Source organism: Bombina bombina, chromosome 6, assembly GCF_027579735.1.
Source record: "Bombina bombina isolate aBomBom1 chromosome 6, aBomBom1.pri, whole genome shotgun sequence".
Lineage (NCBI taxonomy): Eukaryota > Metazoa > Chordata > Amphibia > Anura > Bombinatoridae > Bombina > Bombina bombina.
This window is the reverse complement of record NC_069504.1, coordinates 901,216,259-901,228,952: the sequence shown is the minus strand read 5'-3', so window position 1 is coordinate 901,228,952 and position 12,694 is coordinate 901,216,259.

The window sequence follows — 12,694 nt, the reverse complement described above, 5'->3', positions numbered from 1 at the left end:
AATAGGTTTATTATAGTGGCGACGATGTCGGGGAGCGGCGGAATAGGGGTTCATAATTTTTTTTAGTGGCAGCGATGTCCAGAGCGGCAGATTAGGGGTTAATAAATTTAATATAGTGTTTGCGTTGTGGGAGGGCCTCGGTTTAGGGGTTAATAGGTAGTTTATGGGTGTTAGTGTACTTTTTAACACTTTAGTTATGAGTTTTATGCTACAGCTTTGTAACGTAAAACTCATAACTACTGACTTAGATGGCGGTACGGATCTTGTCAATTATAGAGTGTACCGCTCACTTTTTAGCCTCCCAGGCAAACTCGTAATACTGGCGCTATGGAAGTCCCATTGAAAAGGGACTTTTTTAAAAGTGCGGTACTGACGTTGCGTGACGGCCAAAAAGGTGTGCGGTATACCTATACCTACAAGACTTGTAATAGCGGCGTTAGGGAAAAAACAGCGTTATGAAGCATAAAAATGTTTTTTCACTCATAACACCAAACTCGTAATCTAACTGAGTGTTTTTAGAATTAGCCAAAGAAGGAACCTTAGTGTTCTGAAAGTTTCTTGTTCCTCTGAATGGCTGCAGTAAAAAATTAAGAAATAACGCTGTGGTTTATCTTTATTAATTAGTGCACTAGAAATTTTCCCTTCTCATTAGTAAACTATAGAGATATTTTCTGTGTGTGCACGCGCGTGTGTGCGCTCGTGTGTGTGCGCCCGTGTGTGCGAGTGCGCATGTTCGTTCTTTGTGGGACAATTTTGTGTTCTATATTTTCATATGTATCTACTGTAGCCAAAGATAGACCTGCTAGAATCAGAAAGTACATGAACAGGACATGAGCTGAAAGACATTATTATTTCTAATGCTTTCTCCTCAGTACCTATGGAGAACTATAATGCGCGTATTTGTAGAAGAAGTTAATGTTCTCCAAAGGCACAAAAAATTATAAATTGTTAACTGGGCGTAATACTAAGGCGGACTCTAGGAAATGTGACTAAAAGTAGCAAATGTAACCTTTATTTTAAGCGCACCGGTCAGAGGCGTAACTAGAAACAACAGGGCCCAAGAATCTAAGAAGGGCCCCTGGGAGCCTAATAGCGAGCATTGGCTACTTTTTCAGGGTACCTTTTAACCTATTGGCAAGCAGGGGCAACTTTCTCAGGGTACCTGTGCACCTATTGTCGAATAGGGGCCATTTTCCCAGGGTGTCTGGGTACCTATTGGTTAGCAGGGGCTACTTTCCTGGGGTGCTGAGTGCCTATTGGTGAGCAGGAGACACTTTTCTGAGGTGCCTGGGAGTCTGTTAGGTGAGCAGGGGTCATTTTCCCAGAGTGCCATTTCTTTGAAAGCTAAAAAATATGCACAGATAATTTGAATTTCTGAAAATTATTTGCCTGACTTCTAATTAGGCCAAAGGCTCTTGCCTAGGCAAATGGTTTTTAAAGCTAGAAAAATATTAAAATAACTATTTTCCTAGGCAAAAGCCATTTGTCTACCACAGAGAGTTTTAACTATTAACTACCCAGAATATTTTGTATTTATCTTTTTTTATCTTCCAGAACGTCATTGGCTTATCATAGGTGCCACTGCCAGGGGTTGTGTGCAAATTAGAGACACAACAACAGCTGAACAAACTGCCCAGATAAGGCCTAGATTACAAGTGGAGCCCATAAATATTACCCCTCTTGTGTGTTTACATAGCTCAAGTGCAATCAATAGCACCTGTATTTTAAAGATATTTTCATAAAATGGTGAGAGTGCACTAGACATATGTGGGATTACACACTAGGTCACTAGGAGGATGCAGAAACACAGCTATATTGCAGAGCTTTAATCCCTCCCACTTTCCCATAATCCCTCAGTCACATTTTTGCCTCAAAGATGGAGTGAGGTGACTTCTGAAGTGCTGATGTACATGTCATTGAAAGGGGTTCTCTAACCAATCAGATGCTTATTTACCCATAGTGCAGGAACCTACAACTCCCTCCCCCAATATATGCTGAGCCGCCCACCGCCTCCTGCCTTCCCTCTCACAACTACAACAAGCACCAACGAATAATCATTACAGAACTTAAAGGACCAGTCAACACTGTAGATTTGCATTATCAACAAATGCATGATAAGAAGAGAATGCGATAGCACTTAGTCTGAACTTCAAATGAGTAGTAGATTTTTGTTAAATAAATTGCAAAGTTATGTCTATTTCCACTCCCCCTGTATCATGTGACAGCCATCAGCCAATCACAAATGCATATACGTATATGCTGTAAATTCTTGCACATGCTCAGTAGGAGTTGGTGACTCAAAAAGTGTAAATATAAAAAGACTGTGCACATTTTGTTAATGGAAGTAAATTGGAAAGTTGTTTAAAATTGCATGCTGTATCTGAATCATGAAGTTTAATGTTGACTTGAGTGTCCCTTTAACACATACAGTGTCATTGTCTCTAAATATCGGGCAATCTGGCTTCATATGGTAAGGGAGCACAAGACGATTAGTATTCCCTTATCATGTGAAGACAGATGCCTGCAGCCTAGAAACATCAACTGCAAGGCCTGCAATCAGGTTAGATGTAGATCTACATTATGTGGTATGATGGGTCCATGATGTAGATCTGCGTTGTATTGGGTGATGGGGTAAAGCTCTAGTGTGTAGGGATGTTTTTGATTCCATCTATTGGACTGGTGTGTAATCCCACATGTGATGATAATGAGACTCTTACCATCTTATGAAAGAAATAGCCATTTTTAAATTGAATAAAACTAAATTAAATATTGAGGAAAAAAATATGGAGTTAAAATTTGTATAGTTTAATCATATTAAAAATTGTAATAAAAATGATATGCAAAAATTGTATTTTACTAAAAAAATAAAATAATTTATGCTTACCTGATAAATTTCTTTCTTTCCAGGTATGGAGAGTCCACAACATCATTCAATTACTAGTGGGAGTATCACTCCTGGCCAGCAGGAGGAGGCAAAGAGCACCACAGCAAAGCTGTTAAGTGTCACTCCCCTACCCATAATGAACATACATCTTCTTCAAATAAACTTCCAGCTTTTTGTCCATGGGATCCTTAAAGGAGCAGCTATCCTAGGGATCGTAGTTCTCTTAGCCAGAGTAGAAATAGCCCCTTCTACTTTAGGCACCATGTGCCAAGAATCTTTAATAAAGCCAGCAACAGGAAACATCTTTTTAAATACGGGAGATGGGGAGAAAGGAATCCCTGGCTTCTCCCATTCCTGTGAAATAATCTCCGACACAAGGTCTGGGAAAGGAGAAACTTCTACAGAGGAAGGAACATCATAGTATTTTTTAAGTTTACTAGACTTCTTAGGGTTTACAATGACAGAAGTATCGTAGTCGTCCAAAGTAGCCAATACCTCCTTTAACAGTACACAAAGGTGTTCAAGCTTAAATCTGAAGTTTACTTCTTCAGTATCAGACGAAGGAATAATACTGTCCGAATCTGAGATTTCACCCTCAGAGGCTACCGGCGTATCCTCCTCATCAGACTTATGAGGGAGGGCAACCTATGTAGCAGTAGGTGGAACAGAAACCTTACTATCTGAATGTCTAATTTTCCTCTTGCGTTTTCCCAGCATAGGAAAAGCAGATAATGCTGACGATGCTCCGCTCCGTGATTATCCGACAGCAGAGAGAAGTCACATGACCGTCAGAGAGAGGAAACTATGCAGCAAGTAAAAGGTGCGCGTTTCCCTCTGCCTACAACATAAGATGCAAGTAGCTGCAGCTGGTTTCAAACTCAAGCAGTTTGTCAGTTAGCCTGTTCTAGCTAAGCAAGCAAAGAAAACCAACTGCCAAATTTTAAGTTTATACATAAATCCCTGTACAAAACATAAGCCATACACACATACTAATCAAGTATTTAAAAAAAATTAGCCCAGAGGAAAAACGTCTCAATAAAGAGAAGATTAACCCCTAGAGGCCCATTTATCAAGCTCCGAACGGAGCTTGTGGGCCTGTGTTTCTGGCGAGTCTGAAGACCAGTTATGAAGCAGCGGTCTAAAGACCGCTGCTCCATAACCCTGTCCACCTGCTCTGATGAGGCGGACAGGAATCGCCGGAAATCAACCTGATCAAGTACGATTGGGTTGATTGACACCTCCCTGCTGGCGGCCGATTGGCCGCGAGTCAGTGGGGGGGGGGGGTCGGCGTTGCACCAGCAGCTCTTGTGAGCTGCTGGTGCAATGTTAAATGCGGAGAGCGTATTGCTCTCTGCATTCAGCGAGGTCTTGCGGACCTGATCTGATCAGGTCCACAAGACCTATAATAAATAGGCCCCCTAGTCTCAACATACATAATGTGCCTGCCCACTGCCAAAGAAAATCCTGTATAAAGGATTTTAAAATCGTCCCCATCTACTGCATATGACATATTCTTCTGAAGTGCAAGTCTACAAGACCTAGAAGAATAAAAGCACTTACCTGCAGTCTAGCTGTCCGGCAGGAAGACAGCTCACAAGGCGTGAAAGAACACATACTACTTACAGAGACCTGTAGAAAAAAAAAGAACAGAGTAACCAACTCTGTCTTTCTGTACCATGGGCAGCAATGTGTTAGGAAACAAAGCAAGGACTACCTCACAACTTCCTAACTGCTTAAAAGCCACCACTACTCTACGGAAGAGATTGACGTGGACTCAGCTAAACCCAAATCGTTGCTTGAAGGGAAAAGTACCTGAAAAAGGAATTCATTTCTTCAGACACCAAACTTCACCTCCTCCATTGACAGAGGCAAAGAGAATGACTGGGCATTATGGGTAGGGGAGTGACACTTAACAGCTATGCTGTGGTGCTTTTTGCCTCCTCCTGCTGGCCAGGAGTGATATTCCCACTAGTAATTGAATGACGTTGTGGACTCTACATATCTTAGGAAAGAAAATTACATTTGTATTGAAATTGTGCAGGAAATAAACAATTTAGGCAATGCAGTAGAAATTTTAAGAAAACTACAATGCTCATACAAAAAATGCTGTGAAAGTCGTATTTATACAACACAAAATTCAATAGTATTGTTTTCTTTACTGAAAAGTGAGTTTTCCCGCCTCCCCAATGGACTGAACAAGGGTGTTCCATGGAATAGCTGAAATTTCTGCCGTATTCTCTAAACATTTTTCCCTGCAGTTCTCGCTGTTTTTTCTCTCAAACTAAATGGTGGTATAAAAATATGCAGAACATTTATTAGCCTAATTGAAAACATATGTGTACTAAATAGAAGTGATTGTAAGATACTATACGCTGAAAATGGAGTAATCTGATTTGTAAATATACTAGATGGGGCGCCCTTAGCACAATATGCAAAATATATACTATTGATACTCACTTGATAGCAATATGACTAATATAAACCCAAATGGTTGGAAGTTGAAAATATCAATTGTTATAACACATTGGATGTGGAAAATGTGTATATAACAGCAGCAAAACTAAAATGTTAAAAATACTAAATTCATACAATATATAGAAAAAGCATTGGGTCATGTGGCACATCTGTCTCTTTTTCTTTTTGTAATCTGATTTGTATTGGCTGCAGGATTAAAAATTTTCCCCTTGCTATCTGTCAGCTTCTCTCTCCCTATCAAACTTTACCTTTCCAGCGACCTCCATTATTTTCTAGGGAAACATCTTATGACACTGGGACACCAGCATTTTTTTTCCTGTCACAGGCAGTTTTATTTTTTCTGTACCAGACAGTTTTATTCAGTACTAACTAGCTTTATGTCCAGACACACCATTGTTTCATTAACCATCAAGGTAGTTGTGGTCTGTGATGTCATAATTGACCAGGGGTATAAATATCAGACATTCTACCAAATGTTACAGACACAGGGCTTAAAAGCTTTAACTCTTGCTGTTGGTGTCCAGAAGTACAGAAAAGATGATGCATGTGGGACTCATAATTTGAATCCTAATGCAGGTAATAGGTGACAGTTTCCATTTCCTTTACTCTCTTCTTACTCCTCTCCCTCATTTCTTCCCAGGCTCCTCCCCCTTAATCCTACCCCTCAGTACCTCTCCTCCTTCTCCCTTTCAGTCCTTCTCATTCCACCTTCCCCACCCTCCCTCTTACCTTCCCTCTCTTTTTCCCTTTCTCTCTATTTTCTCTTTCCTCTTTCTCTTCTGTCTTCTCTCTTCTCTATCTTCTCTCTCTCCACTTTCTCTCTCTCTCTCTCTCTCTCTTTCTCTCTCCACTTTGTCTCTCTCTCTCTCTCTCTCTTTCTCTTTCCCTTAATTTTCTCCACCCTTTCTCCCTCCATCTTCTTTCTCCCTCATTTCTCTTTCCCTCCTTTCTCTCTTCATCTTATCTCTCTTTCTCTTTTCTCCCTGTCTTTTTATTGCTTCTTGTTTTTCTCTTTCCTTGTCTCAATTCTATTCCCTCCTCTCTCCCTCCAACTTCTTTCTGTCTCTCTTTCTCTTACCTTATTTTCTCTCTCTCGTTTCTCTCTCCATCTTCTCTCTCTCTCTTGTGAGCATGGTTGTGCGAGCACTTAAAAGTACCCCTATGAAAGTGTTGCTCCTGTTAAAAGCAAGGGCTTGCCATTCATGGCTGTGTGAGCCCTTAAATATACTCCTATGAAAGTGTTGGTCCAGTTAAAAAGCGGGGGCTTGCCATTCATGGTTGTGTCACCATGGTTGTGTGAGCCCTTAAATGTACCCCTATGAAAGTCTCTCTCTCCTTTTAAAAGCGGGGGCTTGCCATTCATGGTTGTCTGAGCATGGTTGTGTGAGCCCGTAATCATACCCCTATGAAAGTGTTGCTCCTTTTAAAAGCAGGGGCTTGGTATACATAGTTGTGTGAGCCCTAAATGTACCCCTATGAAAGTCTTAATCCTGTTATAAGCAAAGGCTTGGCATTCATGGTTGTGTGAGAATGGTTGTGTGAGCTCTTAAATGTACCCCTATGAAAATATTGCACCTGGTAAAAGCGGAGGCTTGGCATTCATGGTTGTGTGAGCCCTTAAATATACCCCTATGAAAGTCCCGCTCCTGTTAAAAGTGAGGGCTTAGCATTTATGGTTTTGTGAGCCCTTAAATGTACCCCTATAAATCTTGCTCCTGTTAAAAGGGGGGACTTGGCATTCATTGTTGTGTGAGCACAGTTGTGTGAGCCCTTAAATGTATCCCTATGAATGTCTCACACCTGTTAAAAGCTGGGCTTGACATTCATGGCTGTGTGAGCCCTTAAATATACCCCTATGAAAGTCTCGCCCCTGTTAAAAACAAAGGCTTGGTATTCATGGTTGTGTGAACCCTTAAATGTACCCCTATTAAAGTCTTGCTCCTGTTAAAAGCAAGGCCTTGGCATTCATGGTTGTGTGAGCATCATTGTGTGTGCCCTTAAATGTACCCCTATGAAAGTCTTATTCCTGTTAAAAGCAGGGGCTTCGCAATCATGGTTGTGTATGCCCTCAAATGTACCCCTATGAAAGTCCTGCTCCTGTTAAAAGTGGGGGCTTGGCCTTCATGGTTATGTGAGCCGTTAAATGTATCCCAATGAATGTCTCACACCTGTTAAAAGCAGGCTTTGTATGGTTGTGTGAACCCTTAAATGTACCCCTATGAAAGTCTCACTTCTGTTAAAAGCAAGGCCTTGGCATTCATGGTTGTGTGAGCATTGTTGTGTGTGCCCTTAAAGGGACAGTCTACACCAGAATTTTTATTGTTTTAAAAAGATAGATAATCCCTTTATTACCCATTCCCCAGTTTTGCAAAACCAACACAGTTATAATAATATACTTTTAACCTCTGTAATTATCTTGTATCTAAGCCTCTGCAAACTGCCCCTTTATTTCAGTTATTTTGACAATCAGTGCCTGCTCCCAGATAACTTCACGTGCACGAGCACAGTGTTATCTATATGAAATACGTGAACTAACACCCTCTAGTGGTGAAAAACTGTTAAAATGCATTCTGAAAAGAGGTGGCCTTAAAGGTCTGAGAAATTAGCATATGAACCTCCTAGGTTAAGCTTTCAACTAAGAATACCAAGAGAACAAAGCAAAATTGGTGATAAAAGTAAATTGGAAAATTGTTTAAAATTACATGCTCTATCTGAATCATGAAAGTTTATTTTGGCCTAGACTGTCCCTTTAAATGTATCCCTATGAAAATCTTGCTCCTGTTAAAAGTGGGGGCTTGGCATTCATGGTTATGTGAGCACGGTTGTGTGAGCCGTTAAATTTATCCCAATGAATGTCTCGCACCTGTTAAAAGCGGGCTTTGCATGGTTGTGTGAGCCCTTAAATGTACCCCTATGAAAGTCTCACTCCTGTTAAAAGTGGGGGCTTGGCATTCATGACTGTGTGAGCCCTTAAATGTACCTCTATAAAAGTCTCGCTCCTGTTAAAAACGGTGGCTGCCATTCATGGTTGTGTGAGTATCCTTGTGTGAGCCCTTAAATGTACCTCTATAAAAGTCTCGCTCCTGTTAAAAACGGTGGCTGCCATTCATGGTTGTGTGAGTATCCTTGTGTGAGCCCTTAAATGTATCCCTATGAAAATCTTGCACCTGGTAAAAGCGGGGCTTGGTATTCATGGTTGTGTGAGCCCTTAAATATACCCCTATGAAAGCCTCTCTCCTGATAAAAGCAAGGCATTGGCATTCATTGTTGTGTGAGCATGGTTGTGTGAGCCCTTAGATCTATCCCTATGAATGTCTCGCACCTGTTAAAAGCGGGCTTGACATTCATGAATACAAAGTTGCCTGTAAAATAAAAATAAACCCTAAGATAGATACAATGTAACTATTTGTTATATTGTAGCTATCTTAGGGTTTATTTTATCGGTAAGTATTTAGTTTTAAATAGGAATAATTTAGTTAATTGTAGTAATTTTATTTAGATTATTTTAAATTATATTTAAGTTAGGGGGTGTTAGGTTTAGAGTTAGACTTAGGTTTAGAGGGTAATACATTTAATATAGTTGCAGCGACGTTGGGGACGGCAGATTAGGGGTTAATAAATGTAGGTAGGTGTCGGCGGTGTTAGGGACGGCAGATTAGGGGTTAATAAAATTTAACTAATGTTTGCGAGGCGAGAGTGCGGCGGTTTAGGGGTTAATATATTTATTAAAGTGGCGGCGATGTCCGGTCGGCAGATTAGGGGTTAAAAAATGTATTTAAGTGTTTCCGATGTGCGGGGGGGGGGCTCGATTTAGGGGTTAATAGGTAGTTTATGGGTGTTAGTGTACTTTTTATCACTTTAGTTAAGAGTTTTATGTTACGGCGTTAGCCCATAAAACTCTTAACTACTGACTTTTATATGCGGTAGGAGTCTTGATAGGAGAGGGTGTACCGCTCACTTTTTCCAAGACTCGTAATACCGGTGTTAGGCAAATCCCATTAAAAAGATAGGATACGCAATTTACGTAAGTGGATTTGCGGTATGCTCGAGTCGCGGAAGAAAAGTGAGCGGTACACCTGTACCTGCCAGACTCGTAATACCAGTGGGCGTTAAAAAGCAGCATTGGAACCTCTCAACGCTGCTTTTTAAGGCTAACGCAAGACACAAAATCTAGGCGTCTGTGTTTTATTTAATTTACTCAAATTTAAAATTGTAAGATTGTAACTGGTGAACCACCAGCACATTTAGGTTGTCCATTAAGAATAACAGCACAATTATGTGTTTTTTTCTGCTAACCTAATATAGGATCTCAATATCTTTTAATAGCAGCATAGGTGTGTGTGGCTGTGCTGTAATATAATACATATTCAGGGTAGCATGCCCGCTGGTTGTTACCCATTTGTTACCCATTTCCCAACCTCTGTTTTAAGGTGAAAAAAACATTACTACTGTATGCTGTATATATATCGGGTTTTATGTGGTTGAATAGATTTAAGCCGAAACTTATACCTTGTATCTTATTAATGCAACCTGAGATCTGTAAGCAAATTTAATCCATTTTAAAAGATTTAACTGCTTATAATTTCATTCATCATTTTTTTAAAAGAACAAGCACAAGACTTATGCTGCACTTAACCCTTTCACTACCTTGCTTTACTAATACATCTACTAGTGCCCCTTTAAACATGTAAATAAAATAATACATAGTCTGCCTTGTCTCAGTACATTGATTTACATATGCATTATAAATGTGACGCAAGAGCAGCCATGTAATACACAGAATACAATGTCAATGTGAGGATCAGAGCAGAACAGAGCAGGTCAGGGATATTCAGACATATAAAGAGTAGTCACAGCACAGTTGTTAAAAACAGCACAGGGACCATTTAATATAAATTCCTCCAGCCGCTGGTATGAAATTACTGCTGGAACTAAACCATGATGTGCAATAATATGAGATGAAGTCTGGTGTATTGGACTGAAGCTAATTATGTTTTGCGCATCTACTGGAATGAGAAGGATGTGGCATTTTTTTTTTAATTGACCGTAGTCTGTAATAATAAAGTTATTTGTTTAAAAAAAATTGCTGTCTGTTTATTAAAATGAAATCCCACCTGTAATGCAGGTGACTTTCAACAGATAAAATCTGTATGAAGCATAGTGCAGGGCATGCAACAGTGTTCACATAATATGATGAAGGGCTCTGAATTACATATAAAGTGCAGCACAAAAGTGGTGTAGATGGTTGAACAATCTTTGTACAGGATGTGCTATGCTGAAGATATTTAAAGCAGACAATGTGCATTGTTAAAGGTACTGAATATACCTCAATAATATTCATTTACTCTATATGTACCAATGTTGTCTTTTCTTTAAGCATTATTATTAAATCAAATAGTTGTTTCGATATCAGAGTAAGCTGCGTGTACATCAGAGTAAGCTGAGTGATCATCAATACTGGTGACATCATACAATATGTCGCAGGGGCCAGCAGTCCCTAGTAATAGGCTTGTGCTACTGTATCTGGAGCTTGCAGGAGAACCCGCATTTGAAAATGGGCAATCCCTTTCTCATTACAGGTATATTGTGCTTGTGTGTTGCATGCTGAGTTTAGGGAATAAACTGCCTCAGCAGAGAGTAAATTTGTATGGGAATTGCCTACTAATAACAGGAGTATATGAGACCCCACATTGGAAAGAAGGGGCTCCCCAGTGTTTAAAATAAGGTCTCATAGACCTCTGTGTTTTATAAAGGGAAAGAGGGGGTGAGCCCTCATTTATAAAAAAGAGAATTCACACCCCTCTTATTGAATCAGAGGGAGATAAAGGAACCCTATAGTAGCCCTCCTGCCCCACTACTAGAAAAGGTCTGGCTTTAGTGGGGAAGATGATCACCATTTCTAACGATGATCTGCTGACATCTGAGGGTACAAGTGACCCCTTTTGTCCCTGTAAGTTGTCTGTGGCTGAGATATGGGCAGCAACATAGGCGCAGTACTAGATATCTTTATAGAAAGATTGCTTAGTTCATGGAACACTCTCGCTATAGAGGTGGGTAGGACAAATTTTTGAGAATTCCTGTGATTTGCCTAAGGCTATCCTGACAATTTAAGGGACATAAAACCCAATTTTTTTCTTTTAATACTTTCTAATTTAGCAGACATTATAAAAGGACAGATGCGCCACATGGCCCAATATTGTTAGATGCAAATGAAGATAATATATGTGACATAAACACTCACATTTGGTATAGCACCCCTAGTGGTGCAGAAGGAACAATCTGGGGTCAATAACAGTCACCCAGAAGATCGACATCTATGACACGTTCACGCCTCATAACTCAACCTCCACCACCCACTCCCCTACACCCGACACCCCTCCCAAATTCGCCCCCCCCCTCACCACACATGGACTATCTGGAGCCCCGTCACCACAGATGACACCCTCAGAATCATGAAATCCATCCACTCCGGCGCACCCTCGGACCCATGCCCCCATCACATATTCAACAAAGCAAGCAACACCATCGCCCCTGAACTCCGCCGTACTATCAACTGCTCCATCAAAACCGGCACCTTCCTGGATATCTAAAAGCATGTGGAACTGAAACCCCTCCTGAAGAAACCGTCGGCAGACCCCACGGACCTGAATAACTACTGCCCCATCTCTCTACTCCCCTTCCCGGCTAAAGTCATAGAGAAGTCCATCAACTTGCAACCACACCCTGGACTACTCCCAATCCGGTTTCAGAAGCAACCACAGCACAGAGACCGCCCTCCTCGCTGCCACAGATGACATCCGCACCATGCTCGACCGAGGAGAAACCGCCGCCCTCATCCTCCTAGACCTCTCAGCAGCTTTTGACACTGTCGACCACAACACCCTCCGCACCCGCCTACACAACGCTGGCATACGCAGCAGAGCCCTGGAATGGATCACCTCCTTCCTCACGGGCAGGACCCAGAAAGTCAGACTCCTGCCTTTCTCCTCCAAACCCACACCAGTCAACTGCGGTGTACTGCAAGGCTCTTCACTGAGCCCCACTCTCTTCAACATCTACATGGCCCCTCTTGCCGCTATCGTCCGACGCCACAACCTCAACATCGTCTCCTACGCTGATGACACCCAGTTAATCATCTCACTCACCCGAGATCCCACCACCGCCAAAAAGAACGTCCATGAAGGCCTGACAGCAGTCACTGCCTGGATGAAGGACAACTGACTCAAACTGAACACAGACAAAACCGAAGTCCTCCTCCTCTGACCCAATAAATCTGCATGGGACAACTCCTGGTGGCCCACAACCCTCGGTCACCCTCCAACCCCAACCGACCAT